This window comes from Artibeus jamaicensis, unplaced genomic scaffold (genome assembly GCF_021234435.1).
Source record: "Artibeus jamaicensis isolate MK-2021 breed Jamaican fruit bat unplaced genomic scaffold, CSHL_Jam_final contig_466, whole genome shotgun sequence".
NCBI lineage: Eukaryota > Metazoa > Chordata > Mammalia > Chiroptera > Phyllostomidae > Artibeus > Artibeus jamaicensis.
In genome coordinates, this window is record NW_026521844.1 from 16,120,313 (window position 1) to 16,141,129 (window position 20,817).

General features: G+C 39.1%; 1 protein-coding gene across 2 annotated transcripts in view; it reads left to right on the plus strand.

Moving 5' to 3' along the window:
* Positions 1-394: 394 nt before the first annotated feature.
* The window catches only part of PLSCR4 (phospholipid scramblase 4), a 57,689-nt gene continuing 37,266 nt past the window's right edge, over positions 395-20,817 (plus strand). Inside the window, exon 1 of one of the 2 annotated variants that reach the window (XM_053667245.1) lies at positions 395-549. The gene's annotated coding sequence lies outside the window, so the exon portion shown is untranslated. Of the gene's footprint in view, positions 550-580; positions 642-20,817 lie in introns of those variants that run through there. The other variant, XM_037142369.2, reaches the window with a different exon arrangement.

The window sequence follows — 20,817 nt, forward strand, 5'->3', positions numbered from 1 at the left end:
TCCAGACAGCCTTGCAAGGCCAAGGCCAATTCCCAGCCGAGGGCGTGGGGTGGGAGCAGATGAGAATCAACAGGGCCTCTTGTCAGAGTAGTTTCTTCTCATCCTTTCAGAATTCATGGAGCCTCTGACAGAGCCCTTCCTCTCTGGCTTTGGAACCTGCCCGTCCCTGATACGGGGCCACGGTGGACTAAGGCTTATCTCTTCAGTCACTGAACATTAGAGTAGAGACCAGTCGATTTTTCTTTAGTACCTTCTCCCTCTCGTCCTCTGTTTGGAAGCCAGCCCCCGGAGCACCGCTTGCTGTCCCAGCCTTGACCCGTTGAGTGCAGAGAGCTGGGCGGAGTCCGAGCTGGGGGTCCTGAGCCCGGATACGTCAACCCCGGCTGAGTCCCACCGCACCTCCCCCCCAACCCTCGGGCTCTGGTTTCTTTTTGTTGGGAACACCCTCCCCTTTCTCTCGCTTTCCCCGCCCCAGTCTCTCTCTTCGGTGCAGAAAGTTAGACCCCAGGCCGGGTGCAGCGAGTGCCGATCGGACGGGCCGACCCAGCGGTGAGCGGGGTAGATCGCTGGGCGCCGCAGCCTCAGGTGGCTGCCAAAGTTCCCGGCCGTGGGCCGCGAGCCGAGTGCAGCCCGGGGTGGAGGTAGGGGCCCCGCGAGAAGGCCGTCTGCTGGGGAGCGGGCTGGGCCCGGGAGGGACGCGCTAGAGACCTGGCCGCGCGCCCGGCCTCCCTGGCCACAGCCGGCTTCCCCCGCGGTGGAAAGGCGCGGGGCGCGGTGCTTCCAGGGCCCCACCCGCGGCTCTGTCCCGCAGGCCCGTCCCGCCTGAGGGTTCCGTTGCCTCTCGCGGGCATTCTCTCCGCGAAGCCCTCAAGGAATTGGGCCAGGCGGAAAGGCAGAAAAAATGGTTTATAGTCACTTATTTACTCGGAGAGGGGGCGGGGCAGGCGGGGTTCCTGGAGAGGCCCCCGTGTCACGTTAGCAATGCGGACAGGTGTGGGCGACCTGATTCATTTGGGTGTATTTGCTTTGTTTCTGTAATATATATGTATGTATTTCAAGACTTAGATTTGTCTTTTATTTTCCGGTCTTGTTTATCTTCTCTTACGCTATACAATTTAATTGATTTTTAAAAAATTTTTTGACACTATTACAGATGTCCCCGTTTTCCCCAACTCCTCCTTCCGTCCTAACCTTCATCACATTGTAGTTTGTGTCCATGGGCTATGTATATATGCATATATGTTCTTTGACTAATCTCTTCCAGTCCCCCCAACTCCCTTTCGTCTGAGATCTGTCCTTCTGTCCCGGTATCCAGCCCTCTGGTTTTATTTTGTTTGTCAGTTTTTGTTCATTAGAGTCCACATGTGAGTGAGATCATATGGTGTTTGTCCTTCTCTGACTGGCTTATTTTGCTTAGCATAATAATTTCCATGTCCATCCATCTGTTGCAAAGGGTGAGTTCCTTTTTTTTTTTACAGCCACTAGAATTCCAGTATGTAAATGTATCAGTGCTTTTTTTATCCACTCATCTACTGATGGGCATTTGGGCTTTTAACAGACCTTGGCTATTGTAAATAATGCTGCTGCTAGGAACATAGGAGTGCATATATTCTTTCTGATTAGTATTTCAAGATTCTTAGGATATATTCCCAGAAATTGGATTACTGGGTCAAAAGGCAGTTCCACGTTTAATTTTTTTTTGAGGAAACGCCATACTGTTTTCCATAGTGGCTGTACCAGTCTGCATTCCCACCAACAATGCACTACAGTCCTTCTTTTTCCTCATCATCACCAGCATTTGTTTGTTGATTTATTGATGATAGCCATCCTGACAGGTGTGAGGTGATATTTACATTGCACATTTGAAATGAAGCCACTAAAACTGTAATGCAGTAATGATTTCCCACCTAACTAAGAGGGTATGGATTCAGTAATTTAAATTACTGCAACAATTGGAATAGACCAAAAATCTCCATCTGTGTGTCTCACTCATATGGTTATCTTGAAACGGTAGCACCATTTCCCCCAAATTTGGAAAAGCCAAAACTGCCCATCATCACACTTTGACAGTGTTGTGAATTTTATAGGTCAGTGACATTAGGCAAAAGAGCATGCATGAACGTTCAAAGGTGGAGTAATATGTAGTTTTAAGACATTTGATACCTCTATTTAGAGGTTCTAACTTGGAAATATGTTAAAAGAATATACATTAAAACACACCAAAAAAGTAAAATAAGTGGAAACACAAAGGATATGTGTCTGTTTGTACATACACAATAACATTTTGTAAAGACTGAATTATATATATTCATGTTCTAATACATATTATTTCATGTGTGTTTATAAGGAAAATAATTTTGTTGTAGGAAAAATAATAAACACTAAATAAATATATTGAGAGTGTAATTAGTAATTTACAAAAAATAATTCCTTTCTGGATTATTATTTGTCATTCACTGTAGAAGAAGCATTTTATTCACAAAGCTTTCCGTATTCCTTTCATTTACTTTCTCTTTGAATTCCGCTTTCAGCTTTCTTTCCTTGAAAATCCCTTTCTCTCCTTTAATATTGCTATGATGTTTCATGTAGGCACCGAGTTGAAAAGTTTCGCCTGAAGGGTTTCACAATCTGTTAACTTCTTTCTAAACAAAAAATGCAGGACTGTTCATATTCTATACATATATTTTAGCAGCACTGTTCTAAAAGTACTCATTCTTCAGAGTGAGAGAAGGATGCTAGCCTTTAAACAGGAAATCATCTAAAACAACTACAAAAAATACAGAATGCATGACAAAAATGAAGCAAATATAAAAGACAAATTTTGAAAAAAAAGTCATAAAATAAAGTTCTGATACCATTTATATAAACAACACAAAAACAAAAAATTCAAAAAAACTAGCACACAGAAAAATTGACAAATAACAGTCAGTTCTTAGAAATGGACATGCAAATGTTATTTTTTATTATAATTATTGGGGTGACATTAGTTAATAGGATCATAGGTTTCAAGTACACATTTCTGTGACCCATGATCTGTATACTGCATTGTATACCCACCAACAAAACATCTTTTATCACCTTATATTCGGCCTTCTTTATCTTTTACTATTTCCCTCATCTCATTCTCTCTGGTAAACACAATACTGTTGTCTATGAATTTCAGTTTTATATCCCACACACGAGTGAAATCATGTGGTTCTTAGCTCTTTTTGATTGACTGATTTCCCTTGGCATAATATTCTCAAGATCCATCCACATTGTCACAAATGGCAGCATTTCATATTTTCTTATGGCTGAGTAGTATTCCATTGTGTGTATGTACCATGCCTTTCTTATCCAGACTTCTACCAAAGGACACTTTGGTTGTCTCCATGACTTGGCCACTGTGAATAATGCTGCAGTGAACATAGTGGTGCACATATCTTTCTGAGTAAATATTTTCAAGTCTCTTTGGTAGATACCCTGAAAAGGGATTGCTGGCTCATATGGTAACTCTATTCTTAATTTTTTGAGGAACCTCTATACTGTTTTCTGTAGTGGCTGTGCCAGTTTACATTCCTACCAACAGTGAAGGTTCCTTTTCTCCACAACCTCTCCAATACTTGTTATTACCTGTCTTTTTGGTAATAGCCATTCTAACAGGTATGAAGTAGTATCTTACTGTTGTTTGGATTTGCATTTCCCTAATAGCTGTTGAAATGGATCATCTTTTCATATATCTTTTGGCAATTTGTATGTCTTGTTGGGAGAAGAGTCTGTTTGGGTCCTCTGCCCATTTTTTAATTGGATTGTTTGTTTGGTGATGAGTCATATGAGTTACATATTTTGGATATGTTGGAGCTGTTGTTTGCAAATATCTCCCATTTGGTTTCATTGCCTTTTTGTTTTGTTGTCAGTTTGTTTTGCTGTGCAGAAGCTTTTTAGTTTGATATAGTCCCATTTGTTTATTTTTGCCTTTCCTTCCCTTGTCCTTGGGGTCAAATTCATAAAATGTTCTCTACCATCAAGATCCATAAGTTTAGTGCCTTTGTTTTTTTCCATGTATTTTATTATTTCAGATCTTTTGTTTAGGTCTTTCATCCATTTTGAATTAATTTTTGTATTTTGGCATAAGCTATAATCTAGTTTTATTCTTTTGTGTATGACTTTCCAATTTTCCCAGCACTGTTTATTGAACAGGGTTTCTTTTCTTCATTGTGTGTTTTTGGCTCCTTTGTCAAAAATGATTTGCCCATATACATGTGGCTTTACTTCTGGCTCTCAGTTCTGTTCCATTTGTTTGTGTGTTTGTTCTCCTGCCAATGCCATGCTCTGTAGTATAATTTAAAGTCACACATCTGGCTTCTTTTTTCTCATTATTGGTTTGGCTATTTGAGGTCTTTTGTAGTTCCATACAAATCTAATGATGTATTTGTTCAGTTTCTTTAAAAAGTGTCATTGAGATTTTGATGTGGATTGCATTAAATCTCTTTATTGTTTTAGGTAACATGGCATCTTAAACATGTTGATTTTTTTCAGTCCATGAACTTGGAATATCAAGTCCGTTTTCTTGTGTTTTTTTCAATCTTTTAATAATGCTTTGTACTTTTCAGTATATAGATCCCTCACAAGCTTTATTTCTAGGTATTTTATTCTTTTGGCTACAGTTAAAAATGAATTGTTTTTTCATTTCTTTTTCTGAAATTTTATTGTTGGTGTACAGGAAAACAGTGGATTTTTTTATGTGTACATTGATTTTGCATCCTGAAACTCTACTGTATTTATTTATTTTTTGTAAGCATTTTTTTGGTGGAGCCTTTTGGGTTTTCTGTATACAGAATCATGACAGCTGCAGAAAGTGACACTTTTACTTCTTCATTTCTACTCTGGATGTCTTTTATTTCTTTCCCTTGCCTGATTGTTCTGGCTAGGACTTCCAGAACAATCAGTGATGAATGAGTGGTGAGAATGGCCATCCTTGTCTTGTCCTGATTTTAGAGGGAAGCTTTCAGTTTTTCACCACGCAGTATAAGATTAGCAGAGGGTTTGTCATACACCTTTATTATGTTGAGGTACTTTCTTTCTGAACCCATTTTATTGACTGTTTTACATAAATGGATGTTGTATCTTATCAAATGCTTTTTCTGCATCTATTGATAAGATCATATGATTTATCATTTGTTTTGTTAAAGTGGTGTTTTACAATGATCAATTTGCATATGTTGAACCATCCTTGTGCCCTTGGAATGAACCCCACTTGATCATGATGTATTATTATTATTTTAGGTATATGGCATTATTTTATTTTTTTTCAAAAGGCTTTTATTAACAATTTACTGTGTGAATAACTGTGTACTATTGATTGCCTAAAACTCCTGGCATTTGCTATTTATTTATTTATTTATCTCCCAACCCAGCCCACCCCCCCAGTGCTCCCCACCTGCTTCCCATTTCCACTGTCCCTTAGTTTTTGTCCATGTGTCCCTTATACTAGTTGATGTAAATTCTTCCCCTTTTCCCCTGAAATTCCCTCCCCTCTCCCCTTTGGTCGCTGTCAGCCTGTTCTCTATTTCAGTGTCTTTGGTTACATTTTGCTTGCTTGTTTGTTTTGTTGTTTAGGTTCCTGTTAAAGGTAAGATCATATGGTATTTGTCTTTCACCACCTGACTTATTTCACTCAGCATAATGCTTTCCAGTTCTATCCATGCTGTTGCAAAGGGTAGGAGCTCCTTCTTTCTTTCTGCTGTATAGAATTCCATTGTGTAAATGTACCATAGTTTTCGGATCCATTCATTTACTGATGGGCACATAGGTTGCTTCCAACTCTTGGCTATTGTAAATTGTGCTGCTATTGAACATTGGGGTGCATAGGTTCTTTTGGATTGGTATTTTAGGGTTCTTAGGATATAGTCCCAGCAATGGAATTGCTGGGTCATAAGGCAGGTCCATTTTTAGTTTTCTTAGAAAATCCCATACTGTTTTCCATAATGGTTGTACCCACCGGTTAATTCTTGTATGTGTCCTGTCCAGGAATTGAATGCACAATGCTGGCATATCAGGAAGATGCTCTAACCCACTGAGCAACCCAGCCAGGGTTGCTTGCTTTGGTTTTATTTTTCTTAAGATGGAAGGTTGGGTTACTGCTTAGAGAACAACTTTTTTAAACATGCATTCATAGCTGTAAATTTGCCTGTAAGCATTGTGTTAGCTGCTTTTCATAAGTTTTTGGAATTTTATTTTTTTAGTTTCATTAATTAATCTCAAACTAACTTTCTTTTTTTAAATTTTTATTTAGTTATTTTTCAAGTACATTTTTTGTCTGTTTCTCCCACCCCAGCCCCCCCCAGCCTGTCTCCCCCCTCCCTCCCATTCCCCCCCCAGTCCTCATCTCTGTGTCTTTCATACTTGTTCCTCAAAATCCCTCCCCCTTTTTCCCCTTAAGTTCCCTTCCCTCTCCCCTCTTGTCGCTGCCCCCTTGTTCTCTATTTCAGTGTCTTTGTTTTTATTCTGTTTGCTTGTTTGTTTTATTCTTTAGCTTCCTGTCAAAGGTGAGATCATATGGTATTTGTCCTTCAATGCCGGGCCTATTTCACTCAGCATAATGCTTTCCAGTTCCATCCATGTTGTTGCAAAGGGCAGTAGCTCCTTCTTTCTCTCTGCTGCATAGAATTCCATTGTGTATATGTACCACAATTTTTTGATCCATTCGTTTACTGATGGACACCTGGGTTGCTTTCAGCTCTTGGCTATTGTAAATTGTGCTGCTATGAACATTGTGGTGCATAGGTTCTTTGAAATTGATGTTTTAGGATTCTTGGGGTATAATCCTAGCAGTGGAATTGCTGGATCAAAAGGCAGGTCAATTTTTATTTTTCTGAGAAAATTCCATACTGTTTTCCATAATGGTTGTACCAGTCTGCAATCCCACCAACAGTGAACTAAGGTCCCCTTTTCCCCACAACCTCTCAAACATTTGTTGTTTGTTGCTTTGTTTATGATAGCCATCCTGACTGGTGTAAAGTGGTATCTCATTGTGGTTTTAATTTGCATCTCTCTGATAGCTAATGATATTGAGCATCTCTTCATGTGTCTCTGGATATTCTGTATGTCCTCTTTGGAGAAGTGTCTGTTCAAGTCCTTTTCACATTTTTTAATTGGGTTAAATGTCTTCCTAGAGTGGAGTTGTGTAAGTTCTTTGTATATTTTGGAGATTAAACCTTTGTCTGAGGTATCATTGGCAAATATGTTTTCCCATACAGTTGGTTGTCTTGCTAATTTAATACTGTTTTCTTTAGCCACGCAGAAGCTTTGTGAATTTTGGACAGTTGTTATTTAATTCCCACATATTGTGAATTTCCCAAATTTTGTTTTGTTGTTCACTTCTACATTTTATTCCATCGTTGTCAGAGAACATTTTACATGATTTCAGTCTTTTATAATGTATTGAGTCTTGTCTCGTAGACTGGCACGTGACTGATCTTGTGGAATGTTCCATGCGCACTTGAGAGAAATATATCCTGCTACAGTTGGGTGCAGTTTTACACAGATGACTGTTAGGTTAGGTGGTTCATAAAAGTGTTCACGTTTTCTGTGTCCTTATTGGTTTCCTGCTTGGTGGGTCTGCGTACTATTGAAAATGGGATATTGAAGTCTCAAACTACTATTTTTGAATTGCCTATTTTCCCTTCAGTTCTATCATTTTGTTGTATTTTGAGACTCTTATTGTCTGTGTGTGTAACTATGTATGTCTATATACACATTTATGTATATATAGTATATACGTATACATGTTTATATAAATGTATGTGCATGTGTTTATGCATATGCATATTTACATGTGTTTATGCATACATGTGTATGTATACATTTATGTATATATTATATGTGTATATACATGCATATGTGTATATGTGTAATATATATATTACATTTTTCTGATGGACTAAGCCTTTTATTTTTATGAGATAATCCTTTTCTGTCTCCTGTGATATTTTTGTCCTAAAGTCTATTTTATCAGAGATTACTATAGCCACTACACTTTGTGGTTAGCACTTACATGGTATATACCTTTTTGATTCTTTTACTTTCAATCTGTTTGGTTTCTAATCTAAACTGTGTCTCTTGTACACAGCATATATATGGATAACATTAAACATTTTTTTAATCTATTCATCTATTCTCTGTCTTTTGACTGGGTTGTTCAGTCCATTCCCCTTGAGGTAATTATTACTAACAAGACAGGATTTATGTCAGAATTTTGCCGCTTGTTTTCTGTATGGCTTGCATTCTAGCTTTCTTTTACATGTTTACATGGTATATCTTTTTCATCTTTTTCCTGCAGCCTACTTAAGGATTGCATTTGAAGTGAGTTTCTTTTAGAGCATATAATTAGGTCATTAACTGTCTTTTTTATGGATAATGAATCTTTTTTGTGGCATTTAATCTGTTACATTTTCAATTGTATCTTTGTAGCTAGTGTTTTTAGTGGTAGTTCTAAGGGTTGTAGTATATGTACTTAACTTTTCAGAGTGTTTTCATAATTTATATTTTACCACTTAAAGTGGAATGTAGAAATATTACCATCATATAGGTCTCTTTACACCTATAAACTTATGTTGTAGTTGTCTGTCTTAAATTGACGTATGTTGCAAACCACTTTGGACAATATTATATTTTTTGCCTTCAGTTATGAAACTTATTTTAAATAATTTAAGAAGAGAAGACCAATATTTTATTACACAGATATTTACCATTATTTTCATCATTCCTGATATTCTAAGTTTCTTTCTGCTATTTCATTTTCCTTACATATGTAAGCTTTCTTTTTGAATTCCTTTTCAGCATATCAGATGGCAACACATTCCATTAGTTTTCTTTTATACTGCAATGTTTTTATTTTTTATTGTGAAGGGCATTTTTACTTGATATAGAGTTCTGGGTTGATTGTTCTCTTTCAGCACTGAAAAAATAAGTTTTTGAATGTCATGATTATCTGATGATAAATTCACAATCAGTGTAAGTCTTCATCTCTAAGTAATGTATTGCTTTCTGTGGACACTTTCAGGATTTTTTATTTGCCTTTTTAGTTTCCAGCAATTTGTTTATGATATGAAAGGAAATGAATATCTTAACTTTATCCTGTCTGAGGTTCAATGAGCTTTACACCTCTGTATGTTACGGGGTTTTTTTTGCCAAATTTGAAAACATTTCACCTATTATTTCTTCAAATATTTTTTCTACTCTTCACTGTTTCTCCTGTTTTTCTGAGACTCTGAAGATATAACTGTTAGAACCTTTGGTGTTATCAGTGGACATGGACAACTGTGCTGATTGCTGAAGGGGGAGGTGGGTATAGGGACTAAATGGTAATGGAAACTATATAATAAAAATTATATATTTTTTAAAAAGAACGTTTGGTATTGTCCCACAGATCCCTAAGGTTTTGCTGAGTGTTTTAAAAAAAGATTGTATTTATTTATCTTTAGAGGGGAAGAGAAGGAGAGAGGGAGAGAAATATCAATGTATGGTTGCCTCTTGTGTGTCTCCTGCTGGGAACTGGCCTGCAACCCAGGCATGTGCCCTGACTGGTAATCGAACCACGATGCTTTGGTTCCAAGGCCCGTGATCAATCCACTGAGCTATACCATCCAGGTGCTGACTTTTTTTTTCAATATTTTTTCTCCATGTTCTTCAGGCTGGATAATTTTTACTGACCTGTCTTCAAGCTTAGTAACTTGTACCCTGTAATATCCATTTTTCTATTGTGCACATCTGGGTGAATTTCACGTTTTATTTACTTTCTAAAATTTCCATTTACTTTACATGTTGAATTCTATGAGACCTTTAGTCTTTCCATCTTCCCCCCTTTGGAGCATTTTTTAATATCTGCTTTACATTTTTTTGTTAGATAAATCCAATATCAGTGTCATCTTGGCTTTGGCTTGTTTTGAGTTTTCTCTCCATATGAGTTGAGACTTTTCTGGTTCTTTGTATACCAAGTAATTTTTTAGTGTATCATGGACAATTTAACAATTATGTTATGAGATTCTGAGTCTTGTTTAGTTGTTATGGAGAAAATTGTTTTTCTTGTTTTAGGATGCAGTGACCAGTTGGGTGACAAGTTCCGACAAGCCTTCTGTGTGTGGTGATTTCAGTGTTAGGTTCGTTTTCAAAGTCTTTGCCATGCTCTTTAGATCTCTCTGGTATGTATGCAATCCATTGGCTGGTCTGAGACCTGGCCAGTAGTCACCCTTACTTCAGTTCTCAAAGGATTTGTTAGGATCAAATGTTTAGGATCAGATCTATGCAGGCACCACTAAGGGATACACTGAAATTTCATAAATAACTTTTCTGGGATACTTTCAGAAGCTTCTTCCCCATCTTCTTACCAATATATTCTGGGCCTCTCCTTTTCAGTTCTCGAACTAGAAAAGTTAGGTTTTATATACCTTTTTCTGCTATATACTTCCCACAAGTTTACTTGCATTCAAGATCAAGTCATACGATGGCAGAGAGAAAAATAAAAGCAAGGAGGCAGGTGGTGTTTACCCTGTCTTCTTAGTATCACAGCTCCTTGTATCCAGATTTCCCTCTCTCAGGATTCTAGAGACCTGTGAGCATTTTTTGATACAAGCACTCCTTTCTCCACCATGGGACATGAGGGAATGGAGGAAAAGAAAAAAAATATTGGGGTGGTTTCTGAGCTTTAGGAATTCTGCTTTCTCCCTGCTCAAGCCAGAACCAGAGGGCTTCTCCTGGAGCTCTCTCTGCCTATGGTGCCCGCTGTTGTGTGTCATGCTGCCTTGAAACAGTATCAGGTCAGGGGAACCAGAGAAAAATTAGAACACCGATTCTGGTTAGATGGTACTTCCAATTCTGGTCTTCTTCTCCCGTGTTCTTGCTATTGTTTAATTTCCAGGGTTTCAAAAAGCTGCCCAAAGTGTTTGTCTAGGTTAATTAATTACTTTATATGGGCGAGACAGGGTGGTGTAGGTTCACTGTGGCTTAACCAGAACTGGAGTATGTGATCTATTATGAATTTTGTTTCTTCAGGTTGGTAGATAACTTTTTTTTAAGTTATACATATATTTTACAAAAACTTACAAACTGGAAGGTAGAAGGTCCTGTTTTCATGTTATAGGGTGTAGTGCTAAGGGGAGCTGGGTAATATGAAACAACTAGAAGGTGTTGAGATAGGAGAAAGGGCAGCAAAGATGCAAAAGGTGAGTTTCAGGGGGGTTTAAAATAGTAACCTGGCCTGCGATCGTGGCGTTTTTGAACTATAGTTTGCCCCATTTATAAGATTCTTAGCTTCTCTTCTTTGCACATGTAATGAAAATTATAATATCCACCTCACTCAAAATGTATACAGTTCCTGGTACCTCATAGAAAATTAGTAACTGATATTTAAATCCGAAACCCAACAAAAAAGGTATTTTAAGGATATTATATCAGTTTATTTTGGGTCTTAATTAGTCAGTAGGTGACTACACCATTCTGTATAGCTGACTGCTTCTTTAAAAACTACTTTAAATTTTCTTTAGAAAATATTAAATTTTTTTTACTTAAAAGAATGATGTTTTCTACTTGGTCTCACTCTAGTTAGTTTTCAATTGAAATGACTGGTTTACCTTCTCTCCAGCCCTGTGGCTTAGTATATTATATATGTATATAATATACAAATAGTGTTATATATCATATAAATATATTTAAGTACATAACATATAAAGTATAGGTAAGTAGCATGTTATAAAAGTAATTTAACATATTCAGTGGCCTCTAAGTAGGAGGGTTGTAGAGGCTGTATATGGTCAGGAGTATTACATTTTATAACTTATTTATGAGCAGAACAATGTAATAATGTAGACTAATGCAAAAGTGACACCAACCTGCAATTGCTAGGGAACTCTCTTCACATGAATCTACTAACAACCAATAAACTTTTTCAAAAAGGTTTTATTTATTTATTGTTCAGAGAGAGGGGAAGGGAAGGAGAAAGAAGCAGAGAAACATCAGTGTGTGGCTGCCCTCCACGCGCCCCCTACTGGGGACCTGGCCTGCAACCCAGGTGTGACAAATTTAATTTTTATTTTTATTTTACTCTAAATTTATTTAAAATATACACCCTTTTTTTATTTCAGAGAAACTGGTGCATGTAAAGTGCTTAAATCCTGTGGCCTGTTATGATGCAGAATATGTAGGGAGTTATATGCAGAGGAAACAAAAATATGCCCCAAGACACAGAAGAGAAATGCAAGCTGTTAGTATAGATTTTCTTAAGGATGTAGCATAGGATGTTACATGATGAAAAGCTTCACTTGAAAATATTTATTGGCTACTTATCATGTGCAAGTATTCTTCTGTGTACTGAGAATATTAGAGTGAAAAATAGTTTAAAATCTTTCTTTAAAAACTTACTTTCTAGTTGGGGCTTCCACCAAAATTTAATTCTTTTTAAAGCTTTTACCTCCTCAAAATTGTTTATGCTTGTTACTGCTAATTTTCTCTCTTCCTACTTTTCCTTTCCAGAGGACCACTCTCCACTGCCCTTCCTCTTTCTCCATCACATGGCACCAACCCTAAGCCAGAAAGCTATTTTCTTTTGGTCAAGTGCATCTATTTGGCCATAGTAGGATGGCAGAGACCCCAGTAATCCCATTCATGAGTAATCTCCCTTTTGGCCAGTTTCCTAGGAAGAAAGGTTAGGGAACCCCATGAAAAGCATCTTATTTATGAGCTATGTTTATGTTATGAGAAATCTTGTTGCAGAATTTTTTGTGAAATAAATTCTTCACCTACTTTGTTACATGTAAACTGACCCAGTTTAAAATTTCCAGCTAACATGATCCATGCCAATGTTATATATTAACTAGTCTATTTATAATTCATAAAACTTCAGCTGAGCCAAAATAGGGGTTAATAGTGTATCATCCTTACCATAAGAATATTTTAAAGATCAGATCCATCCAATTATGAGGTGAATTTCATATTCAAAGTGGAGTATATTTGAACTAGTTGTGTCTGTTTTTTTATCCTACCAAGTCTACTACCAGAATCGTTATGTTTTACAGAGACAAGAAGAAGTAACTCAGTGCATTGTATTTATTTTTCTATTTTCCCACTCTACCCTATCTCAGAAGTAAATCTTGAAGCATTCCGGTGTGGCTAAAAGGCAGGCAGCTGCAGTGGGCAAGGGAAAGGCACAAGTGAGGCAGCAGCATGCAGTCCTCAGGGAACTGGATTACAGGGGTTGATAGGGTCAAAACCTGGCAGTATTCTTCCCTAGCTGTACGGTCTTGGGGAGAAGCCTTTGAATAACTTTTCTGTGTCCTGGCTGGTGTGGCTCAGTAGACTGAGCATTGGCCTATGAACCAAAAGGTTGCTGGTTCACTTCCCCATTGGAGCACATGCCTGGGTTACAGGCCAGGTCCCCAGTTGGGGGAGTACACAGGGCAACCAGTCAACATTTCTCTCACATCAATGTTTTTCTTTCCCTCTCTCCCGCCCTCTCTCCTTCCCCTCTCTCTAAAAGTAAATAAATAAAATCTTTAATAAATAAATAGTAAAGAAATAGATAACTTCTCTGTGCTTTAGTTTCCATCTGTTATAGTACCAGCTCCATAATTAGCATTTCTAAGTTGCCTTTGTAGGTGTTATAAAGAGTTTTTGCTAAATACAATTTAAACATAAAAGTGGTTCATCAGTAATGGGGACCAGATTCTGATTTGATATATTGACCACAAGAATAATAATCAGCTCTTGAGCATTGTAGCCTTTTTTACCCATCATTGTAAAGCTAAGAAATGTAAAAAGAAAAGAACACGAGTCTAGTGAATTTGCCAGAACAAAATAGAGGTAAACCCTAAATAGAAGGACTTCTGGTCAGGATGGCAGCATGGTAAGCATGGCTCACCTCCTCATACAATCACATCAATATTACAATTAAAATACAAAAAAACCATCACTCAGAACCATCATAAATCAAGTTGAGTGGAAGTCCGACAACTATGGAATTAAAGAAAACACATCCATTCAGATTGGTAAGAGGAGGGCAGAAGTGGAATGAGCTGCTCCCAAATCCATGGATGGTAGACAAAATTTGGGAGGGATATTCCAGAATGAGGAGTCCCAGCCCAACAGCAGCCCCCCCTCCCCCGCCACTGAGGGTTCCAGTGCCAGAAAGATAAGTCCTCACAACTTCTGGCTGCAAAAACAAGTAGGGATTAAGTTGGTAGAAGAAACTTCTGACACCTCAAGAAGTTACTCTTAACCCACACATGGATTTATTCAGACTCAATCCCTCTGAGCTGCAGCACTAGAGTATCACCTTGAAAGGCACCAGCAGCATATAGGGAGAAAATGAAATGTGTGGCATCAAGGTGAGAACTGGGGGACAGCTAAGTGGAAAGGCAGACAGAGGCTGTTGTCCCTTTTCTGAACCTCCCACCCACAGAACCACAGAGCTAGTAGGCTGGTGCCGTTTGTGAGACTTTATCAACCTGGATAACACTGTTTGCACTGCCCTGGAGATCGGCAGAGACTCTGTCCATCCCACCCAACTTACAGGCCCTTGCAAGCTGCTTATCCATGTGAATAGCAGGTCTTGGTTCATGTTTCACAAATTCCTAAATCCTCTTAAACAAGCAACAGCCAGCCTCAGTGAGCCCGCAACCCCCTGCACCTGCTAAGTGGCCCCAGGCCCAGCACTAGCAGCATCCAGATTAGATTCACAGCTTGGCTTTGCCTGGGAATCTCCAAACCAAGTACAAGTAGCAGCCATCTCAGATGGCTTATTAGCACAGTCACAGTGACCACAGGTAGAACACAGGTGAGGGCTGAACTTGGCCTGCACCACTCGGGAAACCCCAGAGCCTGTGCACCCAGTGGGCACCTACAGATCATGTCAGAGCACTACCACCTGGCCCCTGCACAGCTGATTCTCCACAGAGGGCAGAGGTTGGTGGACAGTAATCATAGCCAGTACTTGCAGCTGATTGGCCTGGGAAAATCCCTCCCATCAACCTACTAACAGCAATCAAGTTTCAACCAAGAGGAGAGTATACTCAGCCCACACAAAGGGTACACCTTGAGTACCCAGCTTGGGTGATGGGGAAACTGCCATTGGACCCTACAGGAGACCTACTACATTAGGCCGTGCTGCCAAGACAGGGAGTCATAGCAGCTCTACCTAGTACATAGAAACAAACACGGGGAGGCTGCCAAAATAAGGGGACAAAGGAACATGGCCCAAATGAAAGAACAGAACAAAACCCCAGAAAAAGAAGTAAACAAATTGGACATTAGCAATCTATCAGGTGCAGAGTTCAAAACACTGGGTATACAGATGCTCAGTTAACTTAGCGAGGACCTCTGTAGCATAAAAATGATCCAGTCAGAAATGAAGGATATACCAACTGAAATAAAGAACTATTTACAGGAAATCAACAGTAGAGTGGATGAAGCTGAGAATCAAGTCAGCAATTTGTACACAAGGAAACAAAAAATAACCAGTCAGAACAAGAAGAAAAAAGATAAAAAAAATGATGATAGTATAAGTAGCCTATGTGACAACTTCAAACGTTCTAATATTTGTTTCATGGTGGTGCCAGAAAAAGAGAAAGAACAAGAAATTGGAAATCTATTTGACAAAATAATAAAACTTACTTAATGTGGTTAAAGAAATGGACATGCAAGTCCAGGCAGTACAGAGGGTCCGAACAAGATGGATTTGAAGAGGCCCACTCCAAGACATATCATAATTACAATGCCAAAGGTTAAGGATAAAGACAGAATCTTTACAGAAGCAAGAGAAAAGTAGTTACCTACAGGGGAATTCCCATAAGACTATCAGATGATTTCTCAAAAGACACTTTGCAGGCTAGAAATATTTGGCAAGAAATAGTCAAAGTCATGAAAAGCCATAACCTACAGCCAAGACTGCTCTGCCCAGAAAAGAGTATAATTTAGAATTGAAGGACAGATAAAGAGCTTCCCAGACAAGAAAAAACCTAAAGGAGTTCATTATCACTAACTCATTATTATTTGAAATGTTAAAGGGACTTATTTAAGTAAAAAAGATAAAAACTTGAACAATAAAATGGCAATAAATACATATCTATCAACAATTGAGTCTTAAAAACAAACTAAGCAAATAAGAACAGAGACAGAATCATGAATTTAGAGTGTTTTGGTGGTTGCCAGATGGGATGGGTTATGGGGGAATGGGTGAGGATGTGAGGGAATTAAGAAGTACAAATAGATAGTTATAGAATAGCCATGGGGCTGTAAAGTACAGTGTAGGGAATGGAGTAGCCAAAGGACCTATACTCAAAACCCATGGACATGGACAATGGTGTGGGGATTGCCTGAGGGAGTTGGGGGTGCTGGGTGGAGGTGGGCAAAGGGAGAAATTGTGACTACTGTAATAGCATAATCAAAAAGCATAATTAAAAAACCCTAAATATAGTTGATTGGGAAGGATCAGAGGGCATCTTTTGGATATTCTTGTCAAACCTGATTGGAACTAGTGTTCTTCAGCAATGATTTCACAGAGCCTGCTGTAAAGATGTAAATTAATTTGGATTTTTTTCTCAGAAAGATGGTAATCTAGCTATTTTAATAATCAGTTCAGAGTCATGGGCAAGTTAAATTGAAACGGATCTGTTGCTTTTTTTAAATTTTATTTTTATTTTTTGTTTTTATGAGCACACTCAATACAATGAATGTCCTCTACTGCAACAGAGGAGGCCTTAATACATGTCTATGTATTTTTATAAATATTGATAACTCGGTATACTACAAGGAAGTTTAGGCAAAATACCAAGTATTTCCTAAAACGTTTAGCAACATTTTTTTGAATATAAAAATATGTACTCCATATTTACTCCAAACCTTATATTAGAAATTGCTTCTGTCCATAAATGGTCAGTTCAGAGTTCAGGAGCATCTGGGTCTGTTTCTGGTGCAAGAAAAGAGCCATTTGGATACTATCTGCAGAATGAGAAATACTGGGTCTCCTAGGAGACTGAGTATGGCTGGAAACATAGAACCTTTGCATCCTTCAGAAAAAGTGCACTCCTGGGGCAGTGGAGGAGGAGCCCAACAGAGTCGCTCTGTTGGAGACTGAAGGAGACCCAGAGTGCACACTGGTCCATGGGGTGGACTCACTCTGGCTGGGTGGAGGGGCAATTCCAGAAGGTGTGGCCATGGGGGAATCGCCTTTGGAAAGGCTTCTAAGGTGTGCTGTGAGGGAGCTATTAGGGGCCATGTTCTGGGCAGTTCTCCCCTGTTCAGAGAACTTTGAAACAGCATTCTGTTCCTCTGCTTTGATTCTGGAGAATCTGTGCCGCATGCAGACATGACCTATGAGCAGTGTCGTGGGTCATTGCAACGGAGGGGTCAGTGTTGAGGAAAACTGTTTTCATCGCAGGATCTACAACATGTTGCACCCATGATGGACCAGAAAGACTTCCAGACTTACAAATAAATGGGGCATTTCATCTAGTAGATGTGGCGTGCTGAGCATAGTGGGTAAAGGTTTACAGGGGGTCGTGAGGCACTCTGTGAAGAACTGCTTTGTTGGAACAACGGCCAGTATTTGGTGGGCCAAACATCTACAACCTGAAAAGGTAAATAAACAGTAAATTTTTCCTTCTGTACCATGCATGACACAAGAGCTTTGAGATACACACCCACATTTTTCTGCCACAGCCTACTTTGGGCCTTTTTAGACTTAGCCTGTGACATAATGAGGTCACATCTCAATGCCTGTTGAATGAGACTGTCAACTGTAAACACTTTATAAATGGCTAATGCCTGGCTTTTACTTCCTTTGCTCCAGATCTTCATATTTCCAGCCACATAAGTTCTGAGTCATAACCCACTTCCCTTATTTTGCTCGCGCCTTTCCTTCACTGCCAGCTTCCCTTCTGTTCCTCGTGGACTGTAACCTCTTGCAGGGATCCCACCAAGCCAGCAGTACCATCAGGATACCGAAACTCCAGCTGCCTGCAGCTGCCAAAGCTCAGGTTCAAAGGTGGTGCTCGCAGTGGTCTCTACCCAAAGGAACAAATTTCTGCAAATCCCCAGCTGCAGTCATTGTTGCCCTTACTGCATACAAGTTCGACATGGGTTCCAGATATCAACATTATTTCTGAGTTACTCCGGATGCATCAGGCACCGCATTACCTGCCTGTTCCTCAAGGACAGGGAGAGGGCGAGGCACAGGGACTCCCTGGCCTCGCAGCTTCTCATTCCCTGTCCTTCCCCCGCTGGAGGAAGAGGAGCAGCGCTGAGGAGGCGGGCTGGGCTGAGCTGCTCCTGTGAGAGGTGCAAAGGCAGGGGGAGTCCGTTTCGGTTTCTCATGCCCATCTGTTGTTTTAAAACCTCCCATGGAGGGGGGGGGGGCTGTATCTCTACGCAATCATTACATTTTCATTTGTCTTTGTCTTCATTTGAATAAATGAATAAATCTTTTATATGTTTAAATTAGCAATAGGTATTTAAAGGGTTACTTAAGAAGGAAGAATCAACAGTCCTTTTTAATGTAAGTTCCTTCCACATTGAGCACCTGCTGTTTTGTAGTATTTTTGCATTGGTGATTCTTCAAACCTTGTTAAGCTACCATATCAGTGAAAGTATCTCTTTTGGGAAACAGTATTTTTAACAGTTAAGGAATTGGGAATTATTTTTAATGGCATATTAATACAAAAGAAAGTTTCCTCTTAGCAAATTGGCAAAGTTTAAAGAAAGATAATCATACTGAGATGGTCACTCATATATCATTTGGGTTTAAACTGAAGAACCCTTGCTAGAAAGCAAATTTGGCAAAATGTTTCCTAAATTGTAAAAACATTCACCATTTGAATGAACCCATTCAAATGAGTTAATGGAACATGAATCCATTTTAGGTTAATTTAGCAGAAAGGAAGAGCCAGAGAGGCATGTACAAATATTTATGTAAATAGGAATTTTATGACATTTATCAGAATACCAAAAAGGTATAAACAGTAAAAATGGAATCCTCTGAATTAAGGTACAGTCATTGGTAACTTGGATTTAAACAAATATATGTGTTGGTTTCACAGTATTTCTTATATTTATTATAACACCCCCGTGCATGCACACAGAAGTGTAAACACACACACAGGATATTCGTCAGCATTTTAAGAATGGTTATTTTTGGGAGGTCGGATAAAAGATGATGTTCATTATTTCGCCCTGACTGGCATGGTTCAGTGAATTGGGCAGTGTCTTGCAAACCGGAAGGTCACCAGGTGACCAGTTCAATTCCTGTTCAGGGCACATGCCTGGGTTCCAGGCCAGAGAACCGGTTGGGGCTTCGGGGAGGAAACTGATTGCTGTTTCACACGTGATGTTTCTCTCCCTCCCTCCCTTCCTCTCTCTCTAAAAAATAAGTAAATAAATCTTTTTTAAAAAGCATCATGTTTATTGTTTTATATTTGTACTTCATTTCTTGATTTTTACAAATGATGGTGTATGACTTTTATAATTAGAAATATACACAAGGGGGGCCCCCAAAATGGAATTTATTTATAAAAAATTGTGTATTCTTATATGTTTAAACTTCAGCCACCTTCCAGGTACTCTGCATTTGATGCAATGCACCCATTGAGACATTTCTTCCACTGCTCAAAACAATTTTTGAAGTCATCAATTTTGATGTCTTTTAGTGGTTCTGGCATTTTTTGTTTCACCTCTTCCACATCAGTAAAATGTTTTCCTTTGAGGACTTTTTTCATCCAGGGAAACAAAAAAAATATTTTGTAGAGAGATCTGGTGAATGGGGAGGGTGGGACATGGAGGCCATGCTGTTTTTGGTCAAAAACTGCTGAACACTCAGCATGGTGAGGGCAGGTGCACTTGTAAATCACCCATCATGAAGTGGGCAAACACACTAAATCTTCCAAAAAATTCACTGGAGCTGAATGCATCCTCTCAGATCAGTGCCAGCTGGTCCACTCATACAGGTGGGTTCCTGGAACACTCACCTAGCAGGGGAAGCCTGTGTTAAAAGGTGCCTCTCCTCCAGAAGATAATTTCCTTTTGCAGGGGTCTCATATGTTTGTGTTTGTAACCGTTTAGCAGCTTTTCTGACAATTTAAGTACGATGGAATTCTAATATTAACCATCTAAAGTTAGCACAGACTCCACAAGTTTAAGGGAACAGCCCCTCAACAGATTTCCACTACTTTCAGATGCCAGCCATAAATTCCAGTGTCTTCGGGTCACCCCCACTTTTGAGCAACTGGCTACAAATTCAGGGGTTCCCATTACCAATTCAGGTTTGATCCTTAGCTAGTATGACTCACAGAACTCTGGATAGCACTGTATTTATGATGAAAGTTTTATCACAGAGTATAAATCAGGATCAACCAAATGAAGAGACATGTAGGGTGAGGTCTGACAGGGTCTCTATGTTAGAACTTCCATGCCGCCCTGGCTGTTGTGGCTCAGCAGACTGAGTGCCAGCCCAGAAACTGAGGCCACCAGTTAGATTCCCAGTATGACTGGGCTGTGGGCCAGGTCCCCAGCTGAGGGCATGTGACAGGCAACTGAATCTCTTACACACTGATGTTTCCCTCTTTTCTCCCTCCCTTCCCCTCTCTCTAAAGTAAATAAAATAAAATAAAAATCTTAAAAAAAAAGAACTTTCATGCCTCCTCCCTCTTTGTGGAGTCAGGATGCATCACCTTCCTCACAATGATGTGTTCACCAACCAGGAAAAAACTAGCCTCAGTGGCCAGAGGTTTTGCATTCTTTTTTCTTTTATTGATCTAGATAAGAGGGGAAGGGAAGGGAGAGAGTGAAAGAGACAGA